This window comes from Panulirus ornatus, chromosome 58 (assembly GCF_036320965.1).
Source record: "Panulirus ornatus isolate Po-2019 chromosome 58, ASM3632096v1, whole genome shotgun sequence".
NCBI classification, from domain to species: Eukaryota; Metazoa; Arthropoda; class Malacostraca; order Decapoda; family Palinuridae; genus Panulirus; species Panulirus ornatus.
Genome location: NC_092281.1, coordinates 29789864 through 29805652, shown reverse-complemented (window position 1 = coordinate 29805652; position 15789 = coordinate 29789864).

Sequence of the window (15789 nt, the reverse complement as noted above, 5' to 3'; positions counted from 1 at the left end):
ACACCACAACGTGATCACCACCACTCGTCATGCAGTCAACACCACAACGTGATCACCACCACTCGTCATGCAGTCAACACCACAACGTGATCACCACCACTCGTCATGCAGTCAACACCACAACGTGATCACCACCACTCGTCATGCAGTCAACACCACAACGTGATCACCACCACTCGTCATGCAGTCAACACCACAACGTGATCACCACCACTCGTCATGCAGTCAACACCACAACGTGATCACCACCACTCGTCATGCAGTCAACACCACAACGTGATCACCACCACTCGTCATGCAGTCAACACCACAACGTGATCACCACCACTCGTCATGCAGTCAACACCACAACGTGATCACCACCACTCGTCATGCAGTCAACACCACAACGTGATCACCACCACTCGTCATGCAGTCAACACCACAACGTGATCACCACCACTCGTCATGCAGTCAACACCACAACGTGATCACCACCACTCGTCATGCAGTCAACACCACAACGTGATCACCACCACTCGTCATGCAGTCAACACCACAACGTGATCACCACCACTCGTCATGCAGTCAACACCACAACGTGATCACCACCACTCGTCATGCAGTCAACACCACAACGTGATCACCACCACTCGTCATGCAGTCAACACCACAACGTGATCACCACCACTCGTCATGCAGTCAACACCACAACGTGATCACCACCACTCGTCATGCAGTCAACACCACAACGTGATCACCACCACTCGTCATGCAGTCAACACCACAACGTGATCACCACCACTCGTCATGCAGTCAACACCACAACGTGATCACCACCACTCGTCATGCAGTCAACACCACAACGTGATCACCACCACTCGTCATGCAGTCAACACCACAACGTGATCACCACCACTCGTCATGCAGTCAACACCACAACGTGATCACCACCACTCGTCATGCAGTCAACACCACAACGTGATCACCACCACTCGTCATGCAGTCAACACCACAACGTGATCACCACCACTCGTCATGCAGTCAACACCACAACGTGATCACCACCACTCGTCATGCAGTCAACACCACAACGTGATCACCACCACTCGTCATGCAGTCAACACCACAACGTGATCACCACCACTCGTCATGCAGTCAACACCACAACGTGATCACCACCACTCGTCATGCAGTCAACACCACAACGTGATCACCACCACTCGTCATGTAGTCAACACCACAACGTGATCACCACCACTCGTCATGCAGTCAACACCACAACGTGATCACCACCACTCGTCATGTAGTCAACACCACAACGTGTGATCACCACCACTCGTCATGCAGTCAACACCACAACGTGATCACCACCACTCGTCATGTAGTCAACACCACAACGTGATCACCACCACTCGTCATGTAGTCAACACCACAACCTGATCACCACCACTCGTCATGCAGTCAACACCACAACGTGATCACCACCACTCGTCATGTAGTCAACACCACAACCTGATCACCACCACTCATCATGCAGTCAACACCACAACCTGATCACCACCACTCGTCATGCAGTCAACACCACAACGTGATCACCACCACTCGTCATGTAGTCAACACCACAACCTGATCACCACCACTCATCATGCAGTCAACACCACAACCTGATCACCACCACTCGTCATGCAGTCAACACCACAACCTGATCACCACCACTCATCATGCAGTCAACACCACAACCTGATCACCACCACTCGTCATGTAGTCAACACCACAACGTGATCACCACCACTCGTCATGTAGTCAACACCACAACGTGATCACCACCACTCATCATGCAGTCAACACCACAACGTGTGATCCACCACTCGTCATGCAGTCAACACCACAACGTGATCACCACCACTCGTCATGCAGTCAACACCAAAACGTGATCACCACCACTCGTCATGTAGTCAACACCACAACGTGTGATCACCACCACTCGTCATGCAGTCAACACCACAACCTGATCACCACCACTCGTCATGCAGTCAACACCACAACGTGTGATCACCACCACTCGTCATGCAGTCAACACCACAACCTGATCACCACCACTCGTCATGTAGTCAACACCACAACGTGATCACCACCACTCGTCATGTAGTCAACACCACAACGTGATCACCACCACTCGTCATGTAGTCAACACCACAACGTGATCACCACCACTCGTCATGTAGTCAACACCACAACGTGATCACCACCACTCATCATGCAGTCAACACCACAACCTGATCACCACCACTCGTCATGCAGTCAACACCACAACGTGATCACCACCACTCGTCATGCAGTCAACACCACAACCTGATCACCACCACTCGTCATGCAGTCAACACCACAACGTGATCACCACCACTCGTCATGCAGTCAACACCACAACGTGATCACCACCACTCGTCATGCAGTCAACACCACAACGTGATCACCACCACTCGTCATGTAGTCAACACCACAACGTGATCACCACCACTCATCATGCAGTCAACACCACAACCTGATCACCACCACTCGTCATGCAGTCAACACCACAACGTGATCACCACCACTCGTCATGCAGTCAACACCACAACCTGATCACCACCACTCGTCATGCAGTCAACACCACAACGTGATCACCACCACTCGTCATGCAGTCAACACCACAACGTGATCACCACCACTCGTCATGCAGTCAACACCACAACGTGATCACCACCACTCGTCATGTAGTCAACACCACAACCTGATCACCACCACTCGTCATGCAGTCAACACCACAACGTGATCACCACCACTCGTCATGCAGTCAACACCACAACCTGATCACCACCACTCGTCATGCAGTCAACACCACAACGTGATCACCACCACTCATCATGCAGTCAACACCACAACGTGATCACCACCACTCGTCATGCAGTCAACACCACAACGTGATCACCACCACTCGTCATGCAGTCAACACCACAACGTGATCACCACCACTCGTCATGCAGTCAACACCACAACGTGATCACCACCACTCGTCATGCAGTCAACACCACAACGTGATCACCACCACTCGTCATGCAGTCAACACCACAACGTGTGATCCACCACTCGTCATGCAGTCAACACCACAACGTGATCACCACCACTCGTCATGCAGTCAACACCACAACGTGATCACCACCACTCGTCAGTCATGGGATGCCCCGGAGCCCTGCCTGCCACAGGGTAGCAGACCCGTATCGCCGCAAGCTGAACATCCATCATTGCCAACGGCCACGATTACCACACACCAGGTGGCCGGAGGAAAATAGAAAATTAAAGAAAATCATTTCCAAACTGGAGGAAACATAGACATGACCGTTCATCAGTATGCCATGATCTGTTACGACCATGGGAAAAAAAGATGGTGACCATTACCGGCTTGACCTGACATGAATGACGCATTCGTCTCCATCACTCCACCAGTGCCAGCAATTCTACAAAAAGGAACAGTATCACTCATGATCTACAACGGCCATACATCTCCCTTACTGTGTCTAAACACGGTCCTCCTTCCTCTGAACATGAGCTCATTCTCTATCAAAATAAAGAGAACAAAATACCAGGCAAAATTCTTGAATCCTCTTAAAATATCTGGTCTTATACAAAGGTGGGTATCCAGGGATAAATGATGAAAAATATCCAAATCTAGATCAATTATTCTCTTTCAAAGACTAATTTTACATTTTGAATTATCAATGCCATAGCTCGTACGCCTACGTAATCTACGCCAGGTACCTTGTACCGCTACATAACCTAACCCAGAGGCCCAGACAACCTCAGACACACAACTTGCAACAATGAATAACCTACGTACGGAGTACCTCGCAGCCCTACAATGTTAATCCATGGAGTTTACGCTGTAAGACTGTCTAAACCAGGCATTCTGCACTCCCAAATAACCTACTACTGACGCCTAGCTATACTAAATGATCTAAACCACGCACCTTGCACTCCTATATAATCTAAGTCACTCACCTTGCACACCTAAATAATCTCAACCACGCGCCTTGCACTCCTATATAACCTCAACCACGTACCTTACACTCTTATATAATCCAAGCCACGCACCTTCCACTCCTAAGTAATCTAAACCATGCACCTTGCACACCCAAATAATTTCAACCACGTACCTTACACTCTTATATAATCCAAGCCACACACCTTCCACTCCTAAATAATCTAAACCATGCACCTTGCACACCCAAATAATTTCAACCACGTACCTTACACTCTTATATAATCCAAGCCACGCACCTTCCACTCCTAAATAATCTAAACCATGCACCTTGCACACCCAAATAATTTCAACCACGTACCTAGCACTCTTATATAATCTAATCCACGCACTTTGCACTCCTGAATAATCTAAACCATGCACCTTACACACCCAAATAATCTCAACCACGTACCTTACACTCTTATATAATCTAAGCCACGCTACCTTGCACTCCTAAAAATCTTCAGCTGAATAATTATAATCTATGCCAGGGCAGCTTGCACTCATATGTAACCCAGGCCAGGCGATTTGCGCAGATTCCTGTATCATCTAAACCACTGCTACATAATAATCTACGCCAGGTAGCGTGCACTACTAATTTATTTAATCCAAAAGACGCGTATTACTTCCTCCAGGGAGAACTGTAGTGCGAAAATGATTAGCGAGGAACGGTCGCGAAATCTGAATGGCAGAATCCGTAGGTTCCAGATATTTAGGTGCAAATTGGAACGTCAAGTGTGAGTGTGATGGGTTTAATAGGGACCTGGCCAGATATATATATATATATATATATATATATATATATATATATATATATATATATAGAGAGAGAGAGAGAGAGAGAGAGAGAGAGAGAGAGAGAGAGAGAGAGAGAGAGAGAGAGAGAGAGAGAGAAAGAAGAGGCGAGATATATGCATACGAACAGAAACAGGAACACGGGCGAGAAGAAGGAAAGAGCTATGGAGAAGAACAAGGGACACAGCCGAGAAGAACAGGTGATAAGGATAGGTGAGGCAAATGAGACGAATAACGGGAAAGAAGAAACATGACTGATTACAAACAGGTGGGACAAAGAGTGCGGCTAGGGAACAGGGAAGCACGGATCAAGGGAGACATGAAACATGAATAAGGGAGAAAGGAACACAAAAGAACGGAACAAATAAGAGAATATCAAATGTTAGGTATGATGGATAATGCATATGAAAAGCAAAGTTAAATGGGACTAAGGGTATAATACATAACAAGGAAAAGAGGCAATAAAAAGGTGCGGATAAATAGGGTAAAAAGCACGGTAAGAAGGAAAACATGAGAGACTGACAGACAGAAAAAAAAATGTATGAAGCGAGGAGGGAAGGATAACACAGGGAGACATTATAAAGGAGAAAAGGAAGCGTGAATAAGAAGATAAAGTTAGGAAAATAGATAAAATATATATAGTTGGTAAAGATAGATATCAAACTGAACTCACAGAACTAGTGATTATGATGAAAGGCGTATGTGCATATGGAGGCTGAGCCCGACACCAAAATATTATAGTCTGCAAGACATCATGTGGGGTGGACAAGAGGACGCGGCTGACGACAGTGGCGCGCCGCGGCACACGTTTTCTACTTTTTGCGTCCGTCGCGCGACCTCTGGCGGAATCCGTCGATATCGTTTACGTACCTCCCGCCGCCAGTCCGTGTAATTTCTCGTGATACACACACACATGTGCAGTTCACGACCACACCGAAGAGTTTAGTGTGACGAAGACAAAAATCGAGAGGATGGGGGGCGATACGAAGCCAGTGTCCCCAAGCTCTCTCTCTCTCTCTCTCTCTCTCTCTCTCTCTCTCTCTCTCTCTCTCTCTCTCTCTCTCTCTCTCTCTCTCTCTTTCTCTCTCTCTCTCTCTAGCACACACACACTAGGTACTGGCCAAGGTCTCCCCAAACCACTTGGAATATCTTTCTACGTCTTCCTGTTGAAGTTATGAGGGATGGCAACTGTTATGAGAGAGTAATCACAGGAGAGGAGGAGGAGGAGGAGGAGGAGGAGAAGGAAGAAGAAGAGGAGGACGAGGAGGAAGAAGAATGATACCAACAGAAGACTGTTAAAGTAAGGCAGAGGTGGATGAAGCAAAGGAGGAGGAAGAGGATATGATAATAAGGCTGAGGAAAATGATAAAAATGAATGTTTGTAAGTACAAAGGAAGATGATGGGAAGGGGGAAAAAAAAGGAAAGGACAAATGCTACATGACATATGACAGTGAAGAATTACCAGCGAAGGGTATCAGAAATTAAGAGAATCAGCTACTGTGAAATATGATGAAAACACAGAAGAAATGATAGTGCTTATAGTTGGTAAGATGAAGCTTCATAATGAAGATAAGGGAGGGGAGAAATCAAGGACGAGTGGAGAAGTCTAAACCGGAGAGAGAGAGAGAGAGAGAGAGAGAGAGAGAGAGAGAGAGAGAGAGAGAGAGAGAGAGAGAGAGAGAGAGAGAGAGAGAGAGAAGGGGGGGGGGGTGAGGAAGGGAGACTGAGACGGAGGTAACAGTACAGGGAGGAGGAGGAGGAGGAGGAAGATACAGTAGAGGACAGAGCAGTAGGGTGGGGTGCAGGAGGATGTGGCCCGTCGACCTTGCCTGGGGCGGTACTAACGGCAACGCGCGCCACCACCCGACCACCTCACTCACACACACCTTCACTACCCCACCCACCCAAGCAAGCCCTACCCCCGCCACCAAGCTATTTCATCCATCCTCTCCCTATCTACGCCAACACGATACTAACATCAATCCTATCCCTACCCACACCACCACGCTTCTATCATCCATCCTATCCCACCCACCACGCTTCTATCATCCATCCTATCCCTGCCCCTGCCAACACGCTGCTATCATCCATCCTATTCCAACCCCCTCCATCACACTCCTATCATCCATCCAATCCCTACCCCCGCTAACATACTCATATCATCCATCCTATCCCTACCCCGCCACACTACCACATAAGAGGGAGAGAACGCCATTCCAGCCAGGGTACGTCCGATATACTACGTTCCCCAACATGACTACTACTGGGAAAAAAAAAAAATAAACACAACTCGGGTCTGGCCTTGCCGTTCGTTCGCCGTATTCGCTTGCCGCACATACCGTAGCCTATCTGCAGTCGACACGATAGGGACAACGGAATGCATATAAAGCGATCAAATGCGTCTGAAAATTCCGCGGAATTCTACATCAAATTTCTGGCGAAGGTCTTGGAGGATTCGCGGAGCAGATGCGCCAACATAACCATGATATACTGAGATATACATCTGGCGCTTTTAGAAGTATATAGAATGGGTGTCGAGAATTCGATATCTCACCTCTACTCATCACGGCAGATGACAGCGGCCAAAATCTGCCAACTGTATACATCACCTGGCAGGGTATAACCTTACGTAACATGCTGGCCACAGAGGACGTGGCGGCCACGCCCACCGGCCCTGGGGAAGGGCGTGTCTTGCCAGGGAAGGACAAATTTCTGAAACCTTGTGGGGCCTTGTGACGTCAGTACTCATGGTAACTATAACCTCAGTAAACAACGAGAGTTCGAGCGAGTACTATTCATTCCACGACAGACAGGCAGACAGACAGACTAGCCTGGCGCAATATAAACCTAATAAAGCTTAAATGAAATATATGTAATAGTCGAATCCCAGGCGAAAAATGAAATTCAACAAACAAAAAAGTGAATGACAGTCGTTGTGAGCGTGGACAATATATCCACCACAAGGGCCAAGATCATGTGGTAATTTTCGTCGTAACCCCCTCTACACCCCACACCCACACACACACACAAGGCAAAGGCAAGATGTGCTACAGGAAACAGGAAGTAACACACCGCCAGGACCCAGCATTGAACGCTTCTCTCCTCAAGTCCATCAGATCTTGAGTCACTGTAACGCTAAAACATAAAACTCATGACTAATTACTGTGCTAACGACTGCTTGATGATTCTCTTGGTCATTAGGGAAGGCACGAAGCTGTTTTGCGCTGTAAAGAAAACACACTGGAATGTTTTACTTGCTGCTGAAATTCATGAACCTAAAAGCAAAATGTGCTGGTAAAACCTGAGAATGTCACGAGCAAGCTGGTATATAAACCCAGCACTCGGGGAATCCATTCTGCGAACCGACACTTAAAAAAAGAAGATAAGTCAGTGTTAAATGTATCTTTATCAGCGCTTGAAGATATATCAGGATTCCTCAGTACTAATTCAAGAGACTTCACCTCCAGTAACATCAAACTGTTAGGCTATCTGTGAAATAGTTTCCATTTACAAGGCACTAATACAGGCACAATGTTGCCTACACCATGATCTGATATATATATATATATATATATATATATATATATATATATATATATATATATATATATATATATATATATATATATAAAGGATGAGATACAGTGAGTATTTTTAAGAAATGTTGAGTGGTGAGTGGTTTCGGAGATGAAATAGTTTGCAGTGTGACTCGTCTTGTGAAAGATTTGCACAAGATGATGTATGACACAGCGGCTGGAGTGGATGGGACTACACTTCGAGTCGTTGAGGAAAGCTGTTCGGCTTTTGTATGGCCCAAAGTAAAGTGCCTGAGCACTGGGAAAATGTGTGTACAGTAGTTCCCTTTATATAAAGGCAAGCGGAATCAAATTAAACGCCCAAGTTATAGCTGTAAGTCTGTTGCGTTCACCTAGTAAGGATGGTGGCAGGCTAAAACATCTAATTAGAAAGGAGCACTGTAGCTTCAGGAAAGGTGAAGGATGTTTTTTCCACACTCTTTCTCAAAGGAATTCGTGTGAGGAAAGTTACTAAATGCAGTGGGGTGTTTCTCTTAGGAAAGTAAGGCACTGTGCAAAAAAAGAAGAGAGGAGGGTGAGTGGTTACCAATGAAGGTGGGTCTACCTCAAACATTTGTGATGTCACCGTGATTGTTCTAATCTGTCATGAACGGGATGGCGAGGGAGATGAATGCAAGGGTCCTAGGTGCGAGGAGCTGGTCTGTAGTTTGCTGAAGGATTGGGGCATGGAAGGTGAATCAGTTTCTGTTTGCAGATGAGACGTTTCTGGTGGTTTAGGTTAAACTGGTTGTTCGTATAAGGAATGACAGTGTAAGAATGAAGTGTGGCAGTGTGCTAGGTATGACGACTGAGAGAGCTGATCTGAGTTTGCAGAGATGGTTCAGACATATGGAGAGGATGAGCGAAGAACGATCGACAGGGAAGATCTGTGTGCCAGACGTGGAGGGAGGAACCTCGCTAAGGTAACAGAAGCAACTGGGTACAAAGAAATGAAAAGAAGCACAATTACATGTACAAGCAACTAAACGAACCTTCATATTTTCGAAATCTAAGGAGATGTGTTGCACCCGACAGGTGCATTCCAGTTTTCCCTGTATATTATCTTCTCTGAGAATAAATTTTTGTAACCAAGTGTCCTAATCTGGTAGGAAATAATTTAATGAATGCGTATTCCACAAGCTCTGAAGATTCAGCTGCTCGTGCATAATGTATTCTTCTTCAATGCGGCCATTATGAAATATTACCTAGGTCAAATCTCTACATACATACAAAAGCCTATGTATTCTCTCAATGAATTGTTTCCTGTACAATTAAACTCATCACAGGACAGACTTTAAAGACATATGGATCCGTCTGCGGAGGGAGGTGGTACAAGGAAAAGGACAAACGACAGACCAAAGCGCCACAGAAAGCCTGTTTATTTGTGTGTCGGCCTTTAGGCTTTAAAACTTTTATCCAACTGGCAGCCAATGTCGCCGCAATAAACTTTCCTCTCGCTGATTCATCTCCGGCCAGAAGTTTCTCTCCTGTGAGAGTCGCAGTAGGAGAAGCGACAGCCACTAATACCAGAGGTGGAAAGGGGTAGGGTGGAGAAGGTCCGTCCGGGAGGCTATGGGTGGGTGAAGGCGGAATGTAGCCACCCTCTCATCTCCTCCACTCCTCACAATGTCCGCTCATCTTTATCCTCACACATGTGAGTAACAAAGCCTTTGGTAGTGTTATGATGGTTACTAACCTACTATTCCTTGCTATGCAAACAAAAAAAAATACTCAAAGATGAAGAATATAAATATATCGTAAATATCTATCAGCGAAAACTTTTTAATTGTACGCTCTTGTCATGGCAGGACCCGGTGCTGGGTGGAGGACCCGGATTACTGTAACACAGCCCAAGGGAAGGGTGGCAACAAGGGCAGACCCCACTGCCGACCTTGAATCCTAGTACCTTGATACACGGATAAAGAAGATGCCTAAAATACCCGAGCACTGTGGTCATTTCACCATCCCTCAAGCCACACACAACACACAGAGTGATCAGGTCTCTACTGCCGGAGGACTGTAAGGTGAGTTTACCTCCAAGGTAACGTGTTGTGAGAGCTCTCCGGACCTTGCTATGGGATTCTGGGTCCGACGCCCTGCGCAATAAGGTCCACCATGGTCGTATTTAAAGGTAAGAGAGACCGTTTTATTTCCTCATCTAGAGCAAGGAGGAACACCTTTTTGCTCTGGCCCGTTACAGGAAGTCGTGTTGGTCTCATGTTAGTAGGTACAGACGAGCAATGGTAACGTAATTCTGAAATTTATGTGAATAAAAAATATTCAATTAAATGACCATCAAATATTTCACATACTTCCGATTAGGCAGTTACAGATGAGTGCGAGTTCCATGATAATTGTTTGGCGAAAGGAATATTAATCATGTTCCCTGCCTGAAATTGACATCGAAATTACGTCACCAGTTTCCAAAAACGACATCAGAGAAAACTGCACAGACATCGAAGGCAACAGCCAGTGTTGCCAGCCGGCTGTCATGCAGTTTTAACTCGATGGAATTGCTGAATCTGGCGGACAATATAAACACTACTGAAACAACTGCCAACAGGGAAGGTTTGCTTGTGCTATGAACAGATGGGACGACGGAGGAGGTAAAGTAATTGGTCATGTAACTCATACCAGCAATATATGCTACAACTGTAAAAAAAACTGACGGGACAACGAGACTGGCAACACTAGACTGGTGACCGGTGCAGATGAACCCCTGTAAAACAGGAGACGCTCTCAACTACTTCCCAGGGAATTATACGTCAGCTTTCGGGTTTTCAAATCTCATTCCTGGACAGTAACAGTATTTAATAGTAATCATATCATAAGGGAAAATTCTATATCCGTGGGGCAGAGGAAGAGATGAAAATCCTCTTCTGTGGTGAAGACAGACAGACAGCATAACCTGTAGTATCGTCCGTCGCTACATTGTACGTGAAGACCATGATCAAATTTGTGCCCACGTGCAATTTACACCAGAATAATCGCATTTTCTTTATACCTCCCGAGAGATTTATATAATGTTCTCCAGACCAGTATTGTGGCGACCTAAGATTTGTGCTTATATCGCTGTCCATGGCTTATATTGCGTTATATAGATAACTGTATAAACACACACACACACACACACACACACACACACACACACACACACACATATATATATATATATATATATATATATATATATATATATATATATATATATATATATATATATATATATGTATATATATATATATATATATATATATATATATATATATGTTTAACTTGTTTATGGATGGGGTTGTCAGGGAGGTGAATGCAAGAGTTGTGGGGAGAGGGGCAAGTATGCAGTCTGTTGTGGATGAGAGGGCTTGGGAAGTGTTAGTTGTTGTTCGCTGATGATACAGCGCTGGTGGCCGATTCAGGTGAGAATCTGCAGAAGTTGGTGACTGAGTTTGGTAAAGTGTGTGAATGAAGAAAGCTTAGAGTAAATGTGAATAAGAGCTAGGTTATTAAGTTCAGTAGGGATGAGGGACAAGTCAAATGGGAGGTAAGTTTAAATAGAGAAAACTGGAGGAAGTGAAGTGTTTTAGATATCTGGGAGTGGATTTAACAGCCAATTGAACCATGGAAGCGGAAGTGAGTCACAGGTTGGGGGAGGGGGTGAAGGGTCTGGGAGCGTTGAAGAATGTGTGGAAGGCGAGAATGTTATCTCGGAGAGCGAAAATGGGTATGTTTAAAGGAATAGTGGTTCCAACAACGTTTAATGGTTGCGAGGCGTGGGATATAGATAGGGTTGTGCGGAGGAGGGTGAATGTGTTGGAAATGAGATGTTTGAGGACAGTATGTGGTGTGAGATGGTTTGATCGAGTAAGTAATGAAAGGGTAAGAGAGATGTGTGGTAATAAAAAATGAGATGTATGGTAATAAAAAGAGCGTGGTTGAGAGAGCACAAGAGGGCGTACTGAAATGGTTTGGTTACATAGAGAGAATGAGTGAGGAAAGATTGACAAAGAGGATATATGTGTCAGAGGTGGAGGGAACAAGGAGAAGTGGTAGACCAAATTGGAGGTGGAGAGATGGAGTGAAAAAGATTTTGAGCGATCAGGGCCTGAACATGTAGGAGGGTGAAAGGAGTGCAAGGAACAGAGTAAATTGGAACGATGTGGTATACCGGGGTCAACGTGCTGTCAATGGATTGAACCAGGGCATGTGAAGCGTCTGGGGTAAGCCAGGAAAGTTTTGTGGGCTTGGATGTGGAAAGGGAGCTGTGGTTTCTGTGCATTATACAGGACAGCTAGTGACTGAGAGTGAACGAATGTGGCCTTTGTTGTCTTTTCCTAGCGCTACCTCGCGCACACGCGAGGGGAGGAGGTTTTCATTTCATGTGTGACGGGGTGGCGACGGGAATGAATAAGGGGCAGACAGTGGGAATTATGTACATGTGTATATATATATGTATATGTCTGTGGGTGTATATATATGTATACGTTGAGATGTATAGATATGTGTATGCGCTGTGTGTGAACGTGTATGTATATACATGTGTTGTGGGTGGGTTGGGCCATTCTTTCGTCTGTTTCCTTGCGCTACCTCGCTAATGCGGGAGACAGCGACAAAGTATAATATATATATATATATATATATATATATATATATATATATATATATATATATATATATATATATATATATATACATATTTGTTGGTCATTTTCTAAAAAAAAGAAATAGAAAAAAAGATGGCGTCCATGATCTCCCAGCTTCTCGGTGAAGGATTCCACAATTACCTGCTCTACTGCCCCAGGATGCTCCACCTGCAGCCCATTAAGCGAGAAATGTCTGGCTTGAAATGCAGTAAGTTTCCTTTGATACCATGAAATTCGTAGCCTTCATTTGTTTGCTTACTCTCTCTAAGTTTTGGCAACCGAAAAATTTGATCTAGATTTTGATTTCAACGTTTTGAACCTCACAAGGAAGTGAACCTATGACTGCATCTCGATGAATGTGCTTCGTAATGTTTTGTAATTAATATCTGTATGCTATCATATGAATTTTTAAACCTCTGTATGCTATCTTCATCTACTATTTCCATATTGTGTACGAATGGATGTGACAGTGTGTGTGTGTGTGTGTGTGTGTGTGTGTGTGTGTGTGTGTGTGTTCGTAGTCCTACATATCTTCCTGTGCATGTAACTGCTCAAGTAAGTGTGAGCGACTTTTCAGTGTGATAAACATTTGGAATAACTAAACCGCTTCACAATCACCCATCACAAGTAATACGTATCATAACACCAGCAAGCGAAGCGCTGCAAGCCTACACTGAATAAATTATATACACTCCCACATGGAGGCCCGCAGAAGACGAAAAGCCAAGTCTACAGACACAAAGGAGCACAACGAATACACAAGCCATTGAAACGCGTGCAAAACACACACATATCTCCTGCGTGATGTATTCACTGGGTGAAATAATGGTTTTCCTATGCATTCTCAGAAGACAACATGCAAGCACATGAAGGACGTGACAGGGCAAGGGTATACACTGTGAGTTATGAGTTTTTGAACAGGTGGAGTTTAAGTGATAATGAAACTCTGCTATGGGTTTAACTCCCCTATAGACCTGCACCATCTTTAGCACTCCTATAACCCTGTTCCGTCTTAAACCTTCCTATCACAGGGCTTTCCTTTTAACTCCTATGAACTTATACATTCTTGAACTGTCTTATCAACCTGCATAGTCCGGAACTCTCCTATAACTCTACATCGTGTTTTAAACTCTACCGAACGACCTTGCACCATCTCTGAGTCTGACCTGAACCATCTTTAAATCACCTTTAACAACCGCCCTTTGAACTGGATATACATTTTGAGGGTAGACGGTGAAGAGATAAAAGAGCAATTCTCAAACTACCATCAACATAACTTACCCCGTAGCAGTATCATACTGCGTTCTATGAAAGACAAAATAACCTATATTCTTCTATATTTATAATAACTTGCAGCTTTCATAATGAACTCTGTAAATTACCTTTCAGAAATGAGTATGAATAAGAGAAAAAAGAGATAAATCTAAGAGTTTAACAAGAGCTGTGCAGATTCATCTTGCCAATCTCCGAACGTAAAACTTCGCACTTGCAGAAAAAAAAGGAATGCAAATCCAGGAAAGATGACTGGTGTCTTCGGCTGGTGTTGCCAGCAGCAATGGAACGCTTGGGAGGCGGGCTCGACCCTCCCTGTCTCTCTGATCTATAAAATATTCAGCTCAAGTTTGGTGCAAAATTTGAGGAATACAAATTTGTGCAGCAGCCACCGGATTCCGACGGCACAGCTGATGAGGAACTCTACAGCTGAACCGCTGGGACCCGAGCAGAGCACAATGTGGCATTTGAAACTACCTTATCATAAGCCACATACAAGCTGCCAACATGCTCCTGCCTTACCACACACCTTATACTATCTGCCAGTCTGCAGGTATATCATATCATCCGCCTCATTCTAGTTTCCAACTGGCTTCAAGTTGATCTTAAGCTTCGTACTAGTTGCCAGCTGGCTCCTATTCAATCATACGCCTATACTAGCTGTCAACTTACTCATTTCTCTGTCGCACACCTTATATTAACTGCCAACTGGTTCCTATCTTATCCTTGCAGTTGGCAAGCGTTCTGTAGCAGGACAGTATCCCTGGCAAGATGATGATCAATGGTAACATTATTATTGTTAGTAACGCTGCTAAGGGCTTCCGTGTAACATTAAAACAGTAATAAGTGCTACCATCCAGCCTGCAATTTACATGAGAGTAACTCGCACCTCACTGGCTGTGACCTTGCAAATGACAAGAACAAAAAAGTGCGCGCTGAGGAAATATGATTTCGGAGCATGTAACTCCTGCAACTGCAGACACCGAGGGCCGCAACTTGAACATCTGCATCCACAGCTTCGAGAGATCCGGCGTTCATGTGCTTCCACAGGAGAGTCACACGCCACAGAGGAATGCTTCGTTCATACGAATACTTCTGTAGCTTTCGAGGCGTCAAGGATCCAACATGATACCTTAGCATGTGTACATGCTGTCTACGTCAAGCATCGTGACGGTGTATATCGTCCATGTCTGCATACTACCAACAGAACGTATATCCCCAGTGCGAGGCCTTTGCACACTTCCACTGCAACACCCCACATCACCATCCACGTCTCCAATGTTACCGTCTGAGAGGTATATCATCTTACACTGTAGACACCATTATATTACAATTCTCGACTCACATGTCACTATTTATGAGCTTTATATCGTTACTTCGGACCTATATACAATGCATTGTTATCATTCAGGTTCATCTTTCCCAAAGGGGTCGGTCACATATTGCATAATATCATATATATATATA